General features: G+C 35.5%; 1 protein-coding gene and 1 non-coding gene across 4 annotated transcripts in view; both read left to right on the top strand.

Moving 5' to 3' along the window:
• The window catches only part of RPTOR (regulatory associated protein of MTOR complex 1), a 505,620-nt gene that overhangs the window by 140,396 nt on the left and 350,620 nt on the right, over window positions 1–14,604 (top strand). The window lies entirely within an intron of this gene.
• On the top strand, window positions 5,128–5,234 carry LOC122726920. Its single transcript, XR_006352911.1, has one exon. It is a non-coding gene; the product is annotated as a U6 spliceosomal RNA (small nuclear RNA).

Below are 14,604 nucleotides of genomic sequence, written 5' to 3'. Positions count from 1 at the left end.
TCCTTTCAAGGGGCCTTGAATAATGAAAAGGAAGAAAAAAAATTGAGAGGAAGGGAAAGAAATAGTAAGGCAGAACTAGAATTCTAAGTCTATGCAACTGAGAAATTGCATGTAAAAGGCCTAGAACATTTACAGTAAGCATGAAATAAACTAATATTAAATGACTATGTGGGATAAACCAACTTTTTCATGAACTAAACATGTTAGAATAGAATTTTACAGAATTTACTAATAAACTGGAGCTGGATATGCATAACATTTTTTTCCGTGTTCAAAGCAATTTGCTTCTTGAATAACACATAACCAAAAGGTCATGTGCGGCCATATAAACCTCTTATATGAGGTATATGCTACCTTTCATTTGGGAAATAGATTAGTTGGCAATGTAGGCCTATTGTAATGCTCTGCCACAACTGTTTCATTTTAAGGACACCCTTTTCATTTGTGAAAAACAAACTGGCCTTTAAAAAACAAACAAAACAAAATGATTCACAATGACCAGATCTCAGACTGTGAGGATGTGAGAAAAAAGGAGGAAAGAGAAGACTGAGGAACAGCACAAGTTTCTAATTAATGGAGGTATTGCTAAATTTTGTGCATATTGCTTCTAGGAATTAGGGTTTGTTGCTGTTTTCCTCTGGTTCTGGGGAATGATCTTAACATCTTGCTTTTTCCTAGACTAAGGAGTTTGATAAGGCAATAGTTATGTATCAGATACAAAAGCAGTAGTTTCCATTTGAGTGTCTGTCATAGCCATTGCAGTATTTAGATCTGGGCCTTATTACTAGCAACTCCTCTAGGGGTTGGTTAGGCTGTTGCAGCAGATATGTAGATCCTAACATTGGCTTCTTGTCTCCTTTTTACATTTTAAGGACTTGATTGTGCCATTTAAATTTAAAAGAATGTTATGGGCTTTGGTTTTGTTTGCTTTTGGTGTGGGGTGATTTTCTTTCTTTTTTTTAAAAATCTGTCACTAGAAGGTAGAAAAGCAGGAAGCTGACCCTATAATATTAATACCAGGAAAATGGTCCATTTTAGGGCAACTGTTACATGATTGTAAAAGTGATAATGTTTGAGGTGAAAATACACATATAAATAACATTTGAGTAGAAAAAAGCCCACAGAATTCACTTAACCTTTCTGGACCTAAAGTCTCCATATCTGTAAAAATATGTACTATATGTGTTCTAGATTATCTCAAAGGCCCTTTTCATTTCTAAATTCCATTTCTACCACTAACTGTGTGACAATGAACAACTCACTTAACCTCCTTGAGCCTCATTATCCTCATGGATAATAATGCCTCTAGTATCTACTTCATGGTGTCATGAGGTTCAGAAAAAATATACAAAGCATTTCACAACATTATATAATGGTTCTAAAAACTACACATCCAAACACAATCCTTATTCCTAATAAATTTTGTATAGACTGTGTTCAGTGAGAAAACAGTTTTGTTATAGTGTTTACTAACTTAAGCAAATGATATTTACTTTCTTTGATAGGTTAGATGTAAGTACTTCTTTTTTCCAAATAGACATATCTTCACCAATATGGAGTAGACAGCTTCATTTCCACCTTGTAATTTCTAGGCTTACCTGGATTAATGATCTGATTCTTCAGTACTTCAGGAATCCATTAATTTGTCCAGTACAAATGACAACCTCTTGACTTATCATTTTAGATTAGCATCTGCTAAAAAACACATTTACTGAGGGTTTACTTCATGTCCATATACTGTAGTAGAAACTTTGTGCTCATTTTTGTTTTGGAATTGACAGGAATCTGAAGGAAGTTGTGGAAATATAGGCTAAAATGAATAGAAAGATGCTGTCTGAAAGGAATTTAACACACACACAGACACACACACCCCACTTGTAAACACTCTTCTCAGCCTCCATTAAATTTTCACTTCTTTGTGACTCTTAACAGATAATCTCCTTAAATCTTTTTCTTTTTTCTTTTTTGGGTGAGGTAATTAGGGTTAAGTGATTTGCCTAGGGTCACACAGCTAGTAAGTATCAAGCATCTGAGGCTGGATTTTGAACTCAGGTCCTCCTGCATCCAGGGTCAATGCTTTATCCACTGTGCCACCTAGCTGCCCCCAATCTCCTTAAATCTTTAAATACAGAAAATTACTTCTAGCCTTTGACCCAAGTCCTAGCAGAATGCTACCATGTCTCTATATCTCTTCCTTGAAGAAAAATGCCTTGTTTCATGAAGTTAGATTGAAAACTTGAAAGACAAATACGCGTAGCCACTCTTGCAAAACAAGTCAGTCTTCTTTGTGCTTGTTTTGCAAAAGCTTTGGCCAGTGTCTCATATGTGGTTTGTGATAAAATTCTTTACCTTAAGACTGCTTGTCCTGTTTAATGTTAAAATAAAAGAGTACTTTCTTTTAGAAACTTTCAGTTTGTATCCAGCTCTAGTAGATTATCTGGGAATGTTTCCATAAAGTTTCAGGTACTTGGTATTTCCTTGAAAGTCAGACTTGCACTTACTAGTTATGAGATGAAAATCTCTTCGTCTCTTTACAAATTTTTTCTCCTAAGGAAATTGCCTTGTAGCATGTTCACACATCAGTAGACCGGCTTTTGTTTTAAAAAAACATATTTATTAAAATCTTTTTTTATATCACCCAAATTTCTCCTAAAATTTTTTACCTCTTCTTGCCATAGAGCCATCTCATATAATATTTTTTAATTACAGAAAAAGAAGGGGGGGGAAATAAGCAAAATTAATCAGTCCATTTGAGAATATATATACAATGTATGACACTCATGGTCTCACAAGAATCGAGTAGAAGAGACCATTTTTGAATCAGGGTCTTCTGATTGCTCTTTCCATTGCATCATTCCATTTCTGAGTCAGGTGATTTTTTTTTTTAAGTTAACATTTTGTTATTCTGACGCTATCCCACCCAGCCCTGTGCTTTGGTTTCTTTGTTTTTCTGCAAGTAATTTGATAATATTCTTTTTTAGTCCACAAATACTCTAAGAATGGGACAATAAGAGCTCCCCAAAAGGTTTAGTTAGGCAATATTTTAGAAGACAATGAATGTATAGTGGATCCAATTTGGGGGACTTGAGTTCATATTAGTGCTTTGTCTCTGGTAGGTAACTTTTTGTTTTGACTTTGGGTGGGTGTGAGGGGAAACCATCCCCTTCTCAAGAATTCTCAGGAACTCTGAAGTGATGTGACAAAGGTTCTTTTATTTCCTTCTTGGGAGAAGGAGGCACCCTAGGGTGCAGCTAGTGGGTGCAAAGAAAGGGGGTTCGCAGGCCCTGTTTTAAACAATAGCCCCTAACGCAAATGGACCCTCCTCTTTTTCATCATTGGTCCGATTACTCAAGGGTTAAAATCTACCCACAAAAACTAGCTAATTGGAATGCAGTATTCCCATCCCTCTTCCTTATATGAGCATAACTCAGGAGTAGATCTTATTCTTCTTTATAGGGACAGAACTCAGGAGCTGACCTTAATGAGACCAGGGCTCCTTGAACTATGTGATTTTGTTAGCCAGAGGGGGAGGAGGGGATAGTCTGAGACCTTTGTCTTAAAAATTGGTCAGGAGGAGTATGATTGATTGTTATATCCACATTGAGAGGAGACAACTGCCCATTTTCTCACAATGGGTAATGTAACCTCTAGCTGGATTCTGTTTTTTCTTATATAAAATGAAGTTTGTATTTGATGACTTCTAAGGTCCTTTCCAGCTCTAAATCTATGATATTATGGTGCTAGGTAAGGAAATTTGCTTGTACAGATCATCATCTTTTGGGGGGGGCGGGGCAATGAGGATTAAGTGACTTGCCCAGGGTCACACAGCTAGTTGTGTGAAGTGTCTGAAGCCCGGTCTTGAACTCAGGTCCTCCTGAATTCAGGGCCACTGCTTTATCCACTGTGCCACCTAGCAGCCTTATACAGATCATTCTTGAATGAGTCACCTAAGTATTTGCATTTTCTTTGGGGAATGCTATTTGACTTTCTTTTTTCTTTTTTTTTTTTAGATACTAATTTCAGATATTTAACATGTTTTATTGGAATTAACATCTTTTGTTTTCAACAGTTCTCCCCATATTTATTAATATCATAGATAATATATCAATTGGAATTGAGGGACGGTGTCAGAAGGGACTCATAATTAGTGCTTTTGGTCGGATTTAAAAATTTTTTTAAAAATATTTTATTCTTTTACTTCAAGAATATTTTATTTTTCCCCCAATTACATATAAACTCAATTTTTAACATGCTCTTTTAAAATTTCAAGTTCTGAATTTTCCCATCCTTCTTTCCCTTCCCCAAGAAAGCAAGAAATTTGATATAGAATATACATGTACAGTCATGCAAAACATATTTCCATGTTAGCCATGTTGTGAAAGAAAATAGAAAATAAAGAAAGGTTAAAAAGTGTGCTTTTGGGGGTGGCTAGGTGGCGCAGTGGATAAAGCACCGGCCCTGGATTCAGGAGTACCTGAGTTCAAATCCGGCCTCAGACCCTTGACACTTACTAGCTGTGTGACCCTGGGCAAGTCATTTAACCCCCATTGCCCCGCAAAAAAAAAAAAAAAAGTGTGCTTTGGTTTGCATTTAGAGTTTGTCTTTTCTTTGGAGGTGGATACCATTTTTCATCATAAAGTCCTTAAGAATTGTCTTGGATATTGTCCAAGAATTGTCTTGCTGAGAATAGCTAAGTCATTTACTGTTGATCATTCTTACAATATTGCTGTCACTGAAAAAAGTCCTCCTGGTTCTGCTAACTTCACTTTGTATCAGTTAGTATAAGTCTTTCCAGATTTATTCTGATGCTCTCATGCTTATCATTTCTTGTAGCACAATAGTATTTCATCATAATAATGTACCACAAGTTGTGCAGCCATCCCCCAATTGATGAGCATCCCTTGAATTTCTAATTCTTTGCCACCACAAAAAGAGCTCCTCTAATATTTTAAGTTTTAAGTAAAATTCTTAATTTGGACCTTTTGATACACCGAAAACTTCCAACTCCCCAGAACTTGTTCTGAAAATGGCAGTATGAAAAACTCTGAAGCTTGAGACAGATTCCTTTCCCTTCATGCTGGGAACAGAGCCCAACATCAGCATAAATTCCAAATAAAAAAATATGGGGTGCTCGCTTTGGCAACACATATACTAAAATTGGAACGATACAGAGAAGATTAGCATGGCCCCTGTACAAGGATGACATGCAAATTCGTGAATAATTAAAAAAAAATTATGGGGAAAAAAACCAATAAAAAAGAACCTGACCATAAAAAGCTACTTTGGTGATAGGGAAGATCAAGACACAAACTCAGGAAAATACAATGCAGTCAAAATAACTAAGAAAAATATGAATTGGACACAAACCCAACAAGAAGATCTAGGAGAACTAAAAAAAAATTTTCAAAATCAAATAAGAGTAGCAGAGGAAACATTAGATAAAGAAATTTAAGGAAATTAAGAAAATAATGAAAAGAAAAATTAACAGCTTGGTAAAAGAGGCACAAAAAATACTGAAGAAAATAATGCCTTAAAAACCAGAATTGGCCTGTTGGAAAAGAGAGAGAACATTTACTGATGAAATTCTGTAAAAAGCAGAATTGGCCAATTGGAAAAAGAGGTACAAAAGTTTACTGAAGAATATAATTCCTTAAAAATTAGAATTGGGCAAATGAAAGCTAATGACTTCATCTGAAACTAAGAAACAATAAAAGAAAGCCAAAAGAATGAAAAAAAAAGAAGAAAATATGAAATATCTTATCAGAAAAACAACTGAATTGGAAAATACGTCAAGGTGAGATAATTTATGAATTGTTGGATTACCTGAAAATCATGATCAGAGAGAGCCTAGACATCATACTTTAAGAAATTATCAAGGAAAACTGTCATGATAGAACAGAAATGGAAAGAACCCACTGATTGCCACCTGAAAAAGATCCTAAAATGAAAACTGCCAGGAATTTTATTGCCAAACTCCAGAACTCCCAGCTCAAAGAGCAAATATTTTAAACCTGCAAGAAAGAAACCATTCAAATACTGTGGAGCCACAGTGTGACCCTTAGGTCACACAAGATTTAACAGCTACCACATTAAAGCAGTGGAAGGCCCAGAATATATTCTAAAGGCAAAAAAGCTGACTTTATAACCAAGTACAACCTACCCAGAAAAACAGTATAATGCTTCAACTGGGGAAAAATTGATATTTAATAAAATAGAGGAGTTTTAAGCCTTCCTGATGAAGAGACCAAAAATGAATAGAAAATAAGACTTTCAAATACAAGACTCAAGAGAAGCATTAAAAGGTAAATCATAAATGAGAAATCATAAGGAATTCAAGGTTAAACTGTTTCCCTTTCTCTATGGGAAGATGATAAATATAACTCCTAAGAACTTTATCATTATCAAGACAAAATTAATTCTATATAGAAAGAGGCTGGTGAAGTGAGTTGATTATATTGGCATAATGTGAAAAAAATGATACTTGAGGGAAGGCCTTGGAGATGGGGAACAGAGAGAAAGAATAGGGAAAACTCATCTCACCTTAAAAAGGAACATATGGAAGAACTTTTCCAGTGGAGCGAAAAATTGTAGGGATGGCAGGGTGGTTGTGCTTGAATCTCACATCTAAATTAGTCTGCTTCCCCTCCCCTCCCCCAGTCAACAGGTAATAAATCTGTCTTACCCAACAGGGAAGGGGATAAGAGAAAGGGGTGTGTGTGTGTGTGGGGGGGTGATAAAAGGAAGGACAGTTAAAAGAAGGTAATGATTAGAAGGAAAACGGAGAGATGGGGTGGGGGAGAATAAACAAGAAAATTGAATGGAGAGAAATGCACAGTTAACAATCATAACCATGAATATGAATGGGAAGAACTCACCTACCTGTAAAATGGAAGTACATAGCACAATGGATTAAAAAGTAGTTTCTAACAACATATTGTTCACAAGAAACACACTTGAACAGAGTGACACACAATGTTAAAATAAGGGGCTGGAGCAGAATCTATTATGCTTCAGCTAAAGTTAAAAAAAAAAAGAGGTAGCAATTATCTCAGAAAAAGCAAAAATAGACCTAGTTTAAAGGAATAAGCAGGGGCAGCTAGGTGGCACAGTGGATAGAGCACCGGAACTGGAGTCAGGAGTACCTGAGTTCAAATCCGGCCTCAGACACTTAACACTTACTAGCTGTGTGACCCTGGGCAAGTCACTTAACCCCAATTGCCTCACTAAAAAAAAAAAAAAAAAAAAAAAAAGGAATAAGCAGAGAAATTACATTGTTCTAAAAGAAAACATAAAAATGAAGTAATGTCAATATTAAACATATATACACCAAATGGTATCACATCCAATTTGGGGGGTGGTGGGGGAGCAGGGCAATGAGGGTTAAGTAACTTGCCCAGGGTCACACAGCTATTAAGTGTCAAGTGTCTGAGGCCAGATTTGAACTCACATCCTCCTGAATGCCGGGCTGGTGCTCTATCCACTGTACCACCTACCTCTCTCCATATCCAAAATTTTTTTTGTTTTTGTTTTTGTTATTTTTAGTGAGGCAATTGGGGTTTAGTGACTTGCCCAGCGTCACACAGCTAGTGAGTGTTAAGTGTCTGAGGCCGGATTTGAACTCAGGTACTCCTGACTCCAGGGCCGGTGCTCTATCCACTGTGCCATCTAGCTGCCCCCCATATCCAAATTCTTAAAGGAAAAGTCAAATAATTACAGAAGGAAATAGTAAAACTCTGCTAGTTGTGGACCTCAACTTTTCCCTCTCAGAGCTAGATAAGGGTAACCATAAAATATATAAGAAAAACACCATGGAGATGAATAGAATCATAGAAAAGTTAGATATATTGGACTTGTGGAGAAAACTGAATGGGAAGAGAAAGGAACATACCTTTTTCCTCAGCTGTACATGCCACCTCCACACAAATGGACCATGTGTTAGGGTATAAAAACATCAGTTAATGCAGAAAAGCAAAAATATTAAATGCACCCTTTTTGGAACCCAATGCAACAAAAGTTACATTTAATAAAGGGTCATGTAAGCATAGATTAAAAGCTAATGGAGGGGGGCAGCTAGATTGCACAGTGGATAGAGCACGGGCCCTGGCGTCAGGAGTACCTGAGTTCAAATCTGGCCTCAGACACTTAACACTTACTAGCTGTGTGACCCTGGGCAAGTCACTTAACCCCAATTGCCTCACTTAAAAAAAAAAAAAGAATTTAAAAAAAAAAGCTAATCTGGGGGAAGCTAGGTGGCGCAGTGGATAGAGCACCAGCTCTGGATTCAGGAGGACCTGAGTTCAAATCTGGGCTCAGACACTTTACACACTAGCTTTAGACTGCTTTAGAATATAAACTCTTTTCAAGCAGACTCTTAATTTTTTTTCCTTTGCATCTCTAGCACGCAGACTTATTTATACATCTTTGATTTTAGTTAATAGGTCATGTCTAACTCTTTGTGACACTATTTGGGTTTGTCATTTCCTTCTCCAACTCATTTGGCAGATGAGTAAACTGAGGCAAAGGTTAAGTGACTGGCACAGGGTCACACAGCTACTAAATGTCTGAGGCCAGATTTGACCTTAGGTGTTCCTGATTCCAGGTCCTGTACTTTATCTCTCCATGCTAATTACCTGCCCATTTTAGTAGATATTTAATAAAAATAATGTGTTAGGGGCAGCTAGGTGGAGCAGTGGATCAGCACCGGCCCTGGAGTCAGGAGGACCTGAGTTAGAATCCAGCCTCAAACACTTAACACTTACTAGCTGTGTGACCTCTCTCTGTAGATGGACCACATTTTTCATAGGACCTTCAGAGTAGTCTTGGATCATTGCATTGCTGAAAATAAGCACATCATTCACAGCAGATCATCTTACAGTATTATTGTTATTTTGTATACAGTACATTTCACATTGCATCAGCTCATGTAGGTTCTTCTGGGTTTTTCTGTTAGTATCCTACTCATCATTTTCTTTTTTTTATAGTAAACTACATTTATAGTACTTTAAAGAATGATTTCCTTACATTAAGCCCATGAGGTCAATTCTTGCAACAACAGTAATAGATAACATTTATATGGTACCTTATACGTGACAAACTATTTACTTCACAATAGCCCAGCAAAGTAAGTACCATACATTTTATCATAATCATCATCAATCAATTTTCATCATCATTATTATACCATCCTCATTGTCATTCATCAATCCCCATCTTCATCCATTCATCATCATCTTACATTACTCTTGCCTCTGCTTCAAATTTTTTTCTAGTTACTATTAACTGTTTCCCTACATCCTATTCCCTTCCTCATGATATTTACTCTATTTTCTATCTTCTTTCACCCTGTTCCTCCTCAAAAGTGATTTGCTTCTCACTGCCCCCTCCCCCAATCTGGCCTCCCTTCTTTCACCTCTCCCTCCTTATCCCCTTCCCCATATATGTTCCTGCAGGGTTAGGTAGATTACTCCAACTAATTGAGTGTGTATGTTATTTCCTCCTTGAGCCAACTTTAATGAGGTTAAGGTCTTTGAGCCAGTTCTGATAGCGTATCATATTTCAAGAAATCAAAAAACTGCCTAAATCTATTCCTAGAGGACCAAAGGAAAATTGAAAGAATCCACTTATTAGCTCCTGAAGGAAATTTCAAAATCAAAATTTCTAGGAATGTCTTTGTTTTAGATGTGAGGAAAAATAAATAGGTAAATGTTGGGATTAGGGTGTAGTATAAGAGGATTGTGGGAAGAGGTCAGGTTGTGAAGAGCTTTAATGACAAATAAGTGACTTGTATTTGATGCTTGAGTTTAAATAATAGAGAGCACTTGGAATTTATTGAACAGAAAATAGTTTGTTCAAAACTATTCTTAGAAAAACCTGGAGAGCCTAACATGAACTGTTGCAAAGTGTGTACATAGTAACAGCAATATTGTATTATTCTATGTTGATTAGCTGCAGATGATTATTCTCATCAATCCAAAGACAGTTCCAAAGGACTTATGATGAAAAATACTATCCATCTCCAAAGAAAGAACGGATGCATTTTGAAATTCTTTTTTATATATGCATAATTTTTTTAAAAATTGTCTTGTTTTGGGGGTTTTGTGTGTTTTCTTTTACAACATGACTAATATGAAAATGTTTTACCTGACTGCACATATAGAACCTATGTCAAATTACTTGCCCTCTCTATGAAGGGGGGCGAGGAGTAAAAGAGGGAGAGAACTTGGAACTCAAAGTTTTAAGAAACATTATTTTTAATTGTAATTGGGGAAAAATAAAATCTTAAACATATGGAGAAGAAAAAGAACACACATCCTACCCATAGCTGTGAGAATTATATGAACTGCTTAATATTAAAATTATGTGCATTTCGAAGGTGTGGAATATAGTATAGGGTGTTGGTATAAGCATAATTTCAGAATGCTTTCTAATTTTTCCTGCAGTGTTTTTTTTTAATCAAATAACAAGTTTTTCCCCAGGTAATTTTTTCCCCAGGTACTTTATCAAATACTGGATTTTGAGCTCCATTTGTTTCTGATTCTCCTTTGTCTGGTCTTTTCCATTGATCTATATCTATTTTTTTAACCTGTATCAGGTGGTTTTTATGACTATTGCTTTATAATATTCTTTGAGGTCCGGAAATTTTATCCCCCTTTCATCCCTATTTCCTTTTATCCTTTCCTGTCATATTCTGTATCTTTTGTTTTTCCAAATGAATTTTGTTATTATTTTATTTTCTATAAAGTTTCCCCTTGGCATTTTGATTAGTATCACAGTAAATGTTTAAATTAACTTTGAAGCATTGTCATTATTTTTATATTGGCACTAGAACCTCTCTTTAGCCAAGGTCTAGCTATAGGACTATATTCTTCCAGCAACTTAAATTCTTTATATCTTTAAGGAACACTTGGTAATTAAATTTGTACAAGTCTTTTGTGTGCTTTCGTAGGTTGATCCCCTGAAATTTTATGCATTTTTTAGTTATTTGGAATGGGATTTTCATTCCTATTGATGCTTCTTGTACTTTGTTATTAGTATAATTACACATTACTTTATATAAATGATTTTGATTTTTGAAGGTTTAGTTTATGGCTTGCAAGTCTGTTAAAACTATTCCCTATATTTATCCAAACATACCATTTTGTCATTAGCTATTGCTACTATTTCCAGAACTATATAAAATAATAGTGAGGAGAGTGGTTATCCATGCTTCACTCTCATTTAATTGAAAAGGTTCTAGTATATTCCTATTACATATGATAACTTCCTTTATAAAATGCTCCTTATAATATCAAAAAGAGGTCCCTCAGTGCCTACACTTTGTAGAGTTTTTAGCATTAATGAGTGTTATACTTTGTCAAGGCTTTTCCTACAAGTTTGTTTGGTTTTTTTTTAGTGAGGCAATTGGGGTTAAGTGACTTGCCCAGGGTCACACAGCTAGTAAGTGTTAAGTGTCTGAGACTGGATTTGAACTCAGGTACTCCTGAATCCAGGGCTGGTGCTCTATCCACTGCACCATCTAGCTGCCCCCCCCCCCAAGTTTGGAGACAATGTAGTTTTATATATTATGATTATTTGTGTTGCATGTTTTCCTAATGTTGAATAACCATTGCATCCCTGGCATAAATTCCCCCTTGGTCCTAATGAATAATTTCTTCAATAAGTTGTTGGATTTTGCTTGCTAGGATTTTTTTGAGAAATTTTATGTCAGTATTTATTAATGATAGTGACATATCATTTTTCTTGTTTTTCTTTCTCTGATTTAGATATTAGAACTATTTTTGTCTCATAAAATTATATTAGTAAGGGTGCTTTATTTTTCAATTTTTCATAATAATTTGTGAAGTATTGATACTAATTCTTCTTTAAAATTTGATAGAATTCCCCTGTGAATCCATCAGGACCCTGATTCCCGCCGGCAACCAACCCCCCACCCCCCCACGGTAGTTCCTTTATACCCTTTTCTGAGATTATTTTATATAAAATCTCTGTCTGGTCTTCTGATAGTTTGAGTATTTTGTATTTTTGAAAGTATTCCTCTATTTCTTTTATGTTCTCAGTTTTGTTGTTATATACCTGTATAATATGTTCTTATCATTCTTTTAATTTCTTCTGGCTTTGATGTGATTTCACTTTGCTCATTTGCTATTTTATTGATTTTTTTCCTGTTATTTTCAGTTGTTTGCTAAAGGTTTATCAGTTTTTCATTTTCACTTATTTTATGCTTGCTTTTTTTTTTGGTGAGGCAATTGGGGTTGTGACTTGCCTAGGGTCACAGAGCTAGTAAGTGTAAAGTGTATGAGGCCGGTTTGAACTCAGGTCCTCCTGACTCCAGGGCCAGTGCTCTATCCACTGGGCCACCTAGCTGCCCCTATACTTGCCTTTCTTAACATTTACAATGTGGTTATCATAGTGTATGTTGTTTTCTTTGTGCTTCCTATTTCAGTTTGCTTCCCTTTGGACTTTTCATGTTTCTTTCTATCCATCTATTAAATATCATTAATATTCCATTCCATTCACCTATCATAATTTAAATATTCCCCAATTGATGGCACCAATTGTTTCAAGTCTTTTGCTACAATAAAAGTGCTCATAATCTATTTTCATGTATATAGAGCCTTTTTGTTAATAACTTCTTTGAGGTATATGACTGCCAATGTGTGTATACTTGACCTCTGGATTAAGTGTGTATTTAAAAATGAATATTATTGAATTATTTTTGCTTTAAAATTTTTATCACTAGAATTTCTGTCAATATATTTTTCTTCCTCCCCCTCTACAATAAAGAATATTTTTAAAGACATGGAGAAGAAAAATGGATCAATCACAAAAAAAAACCCTGAAAATATTTACAGTGTACCACACCCATATATCTCCCTAACTCTTTAAGGGAGTTTGATGAGAGTATCTTCCCATTTATCTTCTTTGGAATCATGCTTGTTTTTTCTAAGTCTGCAACATTTACTTTTAATTGTTTTCCGTTTGTTCTTTCCATTTACATTATTGTCGTCATTCTGTAGACTTATTGTACTTCTTCTTACTTCATTCTACAGCAATTCGTGTCAATCTTTCCATGCTTCTTTGGATCATATTTTTCATTTAGATTTTTGGACAAAATTGATGAGTTCAGTTTTAGATATATTGAGGTTACCATTTCTCCAACATATCCAGCTTGAAATGTCTAACAGGCCATTGGCCTTTTGGAAACTGGACATTTAGATTTGGGATTCATCTGCATAAAGCTAATAGTTAAAGCCATTGGAGCTGATGAAGTTAATAAAGAGAATACTAGGAAGAGAAGAGGGCTTTTAATTGAACTACGAACACCCATAGTTTAGAGACCTGATTTGGATTATGAGCCAGCATAGGAACCTGAAAAGGATTGGTCCCATAGGCAGAGAAACTAGAGCAAATATAGAATCCCACCCAACTCACTTTCATACTCCTCAAAAAAATCACAAAACAGAGGCAAGAGTTTTCAGGAGGAGAGGATAGTTGGCATTGTCAAATGCCTCAGATCCATTGAGAAGTATGTGGATCAAGAACTGCATCCAAATGGATGATTAATAGATCATTGGCAGCTCTGGAAAAACAGTCCAGTTAAATAATGAGGTTGGAAGCAGTATTGCAAAAGGTTGAGGACTGAATGAGAGGAAAGAAAGCAGAGGCACTGTGTAGATAGCTTTTCTAGGAGTCTGGCTCAGAAAATCATGCCCACAAGTATTTACTAAGCATCTACTATTAAGTCAGTGACTGCGAGAGAGGAGTCATATGTTGGAAGATAGTTTGAAAAGATTCTAGGGTCACATATTTGAGAATGGGGATGTTTTTGGTTATATTTGAAGGCAATAGGAAAGGAACCAATAGATAGGAGGAGGTTGAAGATGAGAGAAAAAGAGAGGATATTTCAGATGCTTGTGAAGTCAAATCAAAATGCAAATTTCAGAGACTAGGCGAAAAGCAGAGAAATTGGCAGATGACATCAAGAGGTTTTGAGTGAAGAAAACAGAAGAACCTGTATTCAAAAACCGCATTGCCCTTAATTATCAAGTCTTTTCCTTGGCAAGGAGGATTGTATGTTTATTATATATAACAAACTTTATTCAAATATGTATTGGGTACTGCTGCTTTATATTCCAGTTAATTCAATTATTTTTAGTAAGTTTTTCATAAATGTATGTCCTTTGTCTTTGTCATCTCCTTTAGGAATAGGATCATGTCATATATTTCACTATATCTCCTATATCTCTCTCATTTTGAAATCATGCATCTAGTCGCTTTGCCTCTTAGTGATATTGCATGCTTTTCTGTAGCACTTAAAATTTACTAAATTCCATTGAATTTGTACTTTATATTCTACTTGTTATAATCATATCTATCTATCTATCTGTCTGTCTGTCTGTCTGTCTGTCTGTCATACTTAAGTAGCTCTGTGACCTCAATAATAATAGTTGACATTTTTGTAGTGCTTTTAGGATTGTAAAATGCTTTACATATGTTAACTCATTTGATCCTGTGATGTAGGTGATATTAAATTTTACAGATGATGAAACTGAGACTGGGAGGTTAATAGACTTCCTCAAGATTATAAAGCTAGTAAGTGTCTAG

The sequence above is a fragment of the Dromiciops gliroides genome, chromosome 4 (genome assembly GCF_019393635.1).
Source record: "Dromiciops gliroides isolate mDroGli1 chromosome 4, mDroGli1.pri, whole genome shotgun sequence".
NCBI classification, from domain to species: Eukaryota; Metazoa; Chordata; class Mammalia; order Microbiotheria; family Microbiotheriidae; genus Dromiciops; species Dromiciops gliroides.
This window is presented reverse-complemented; position numbering and strand designations above follow the sequence as displayed.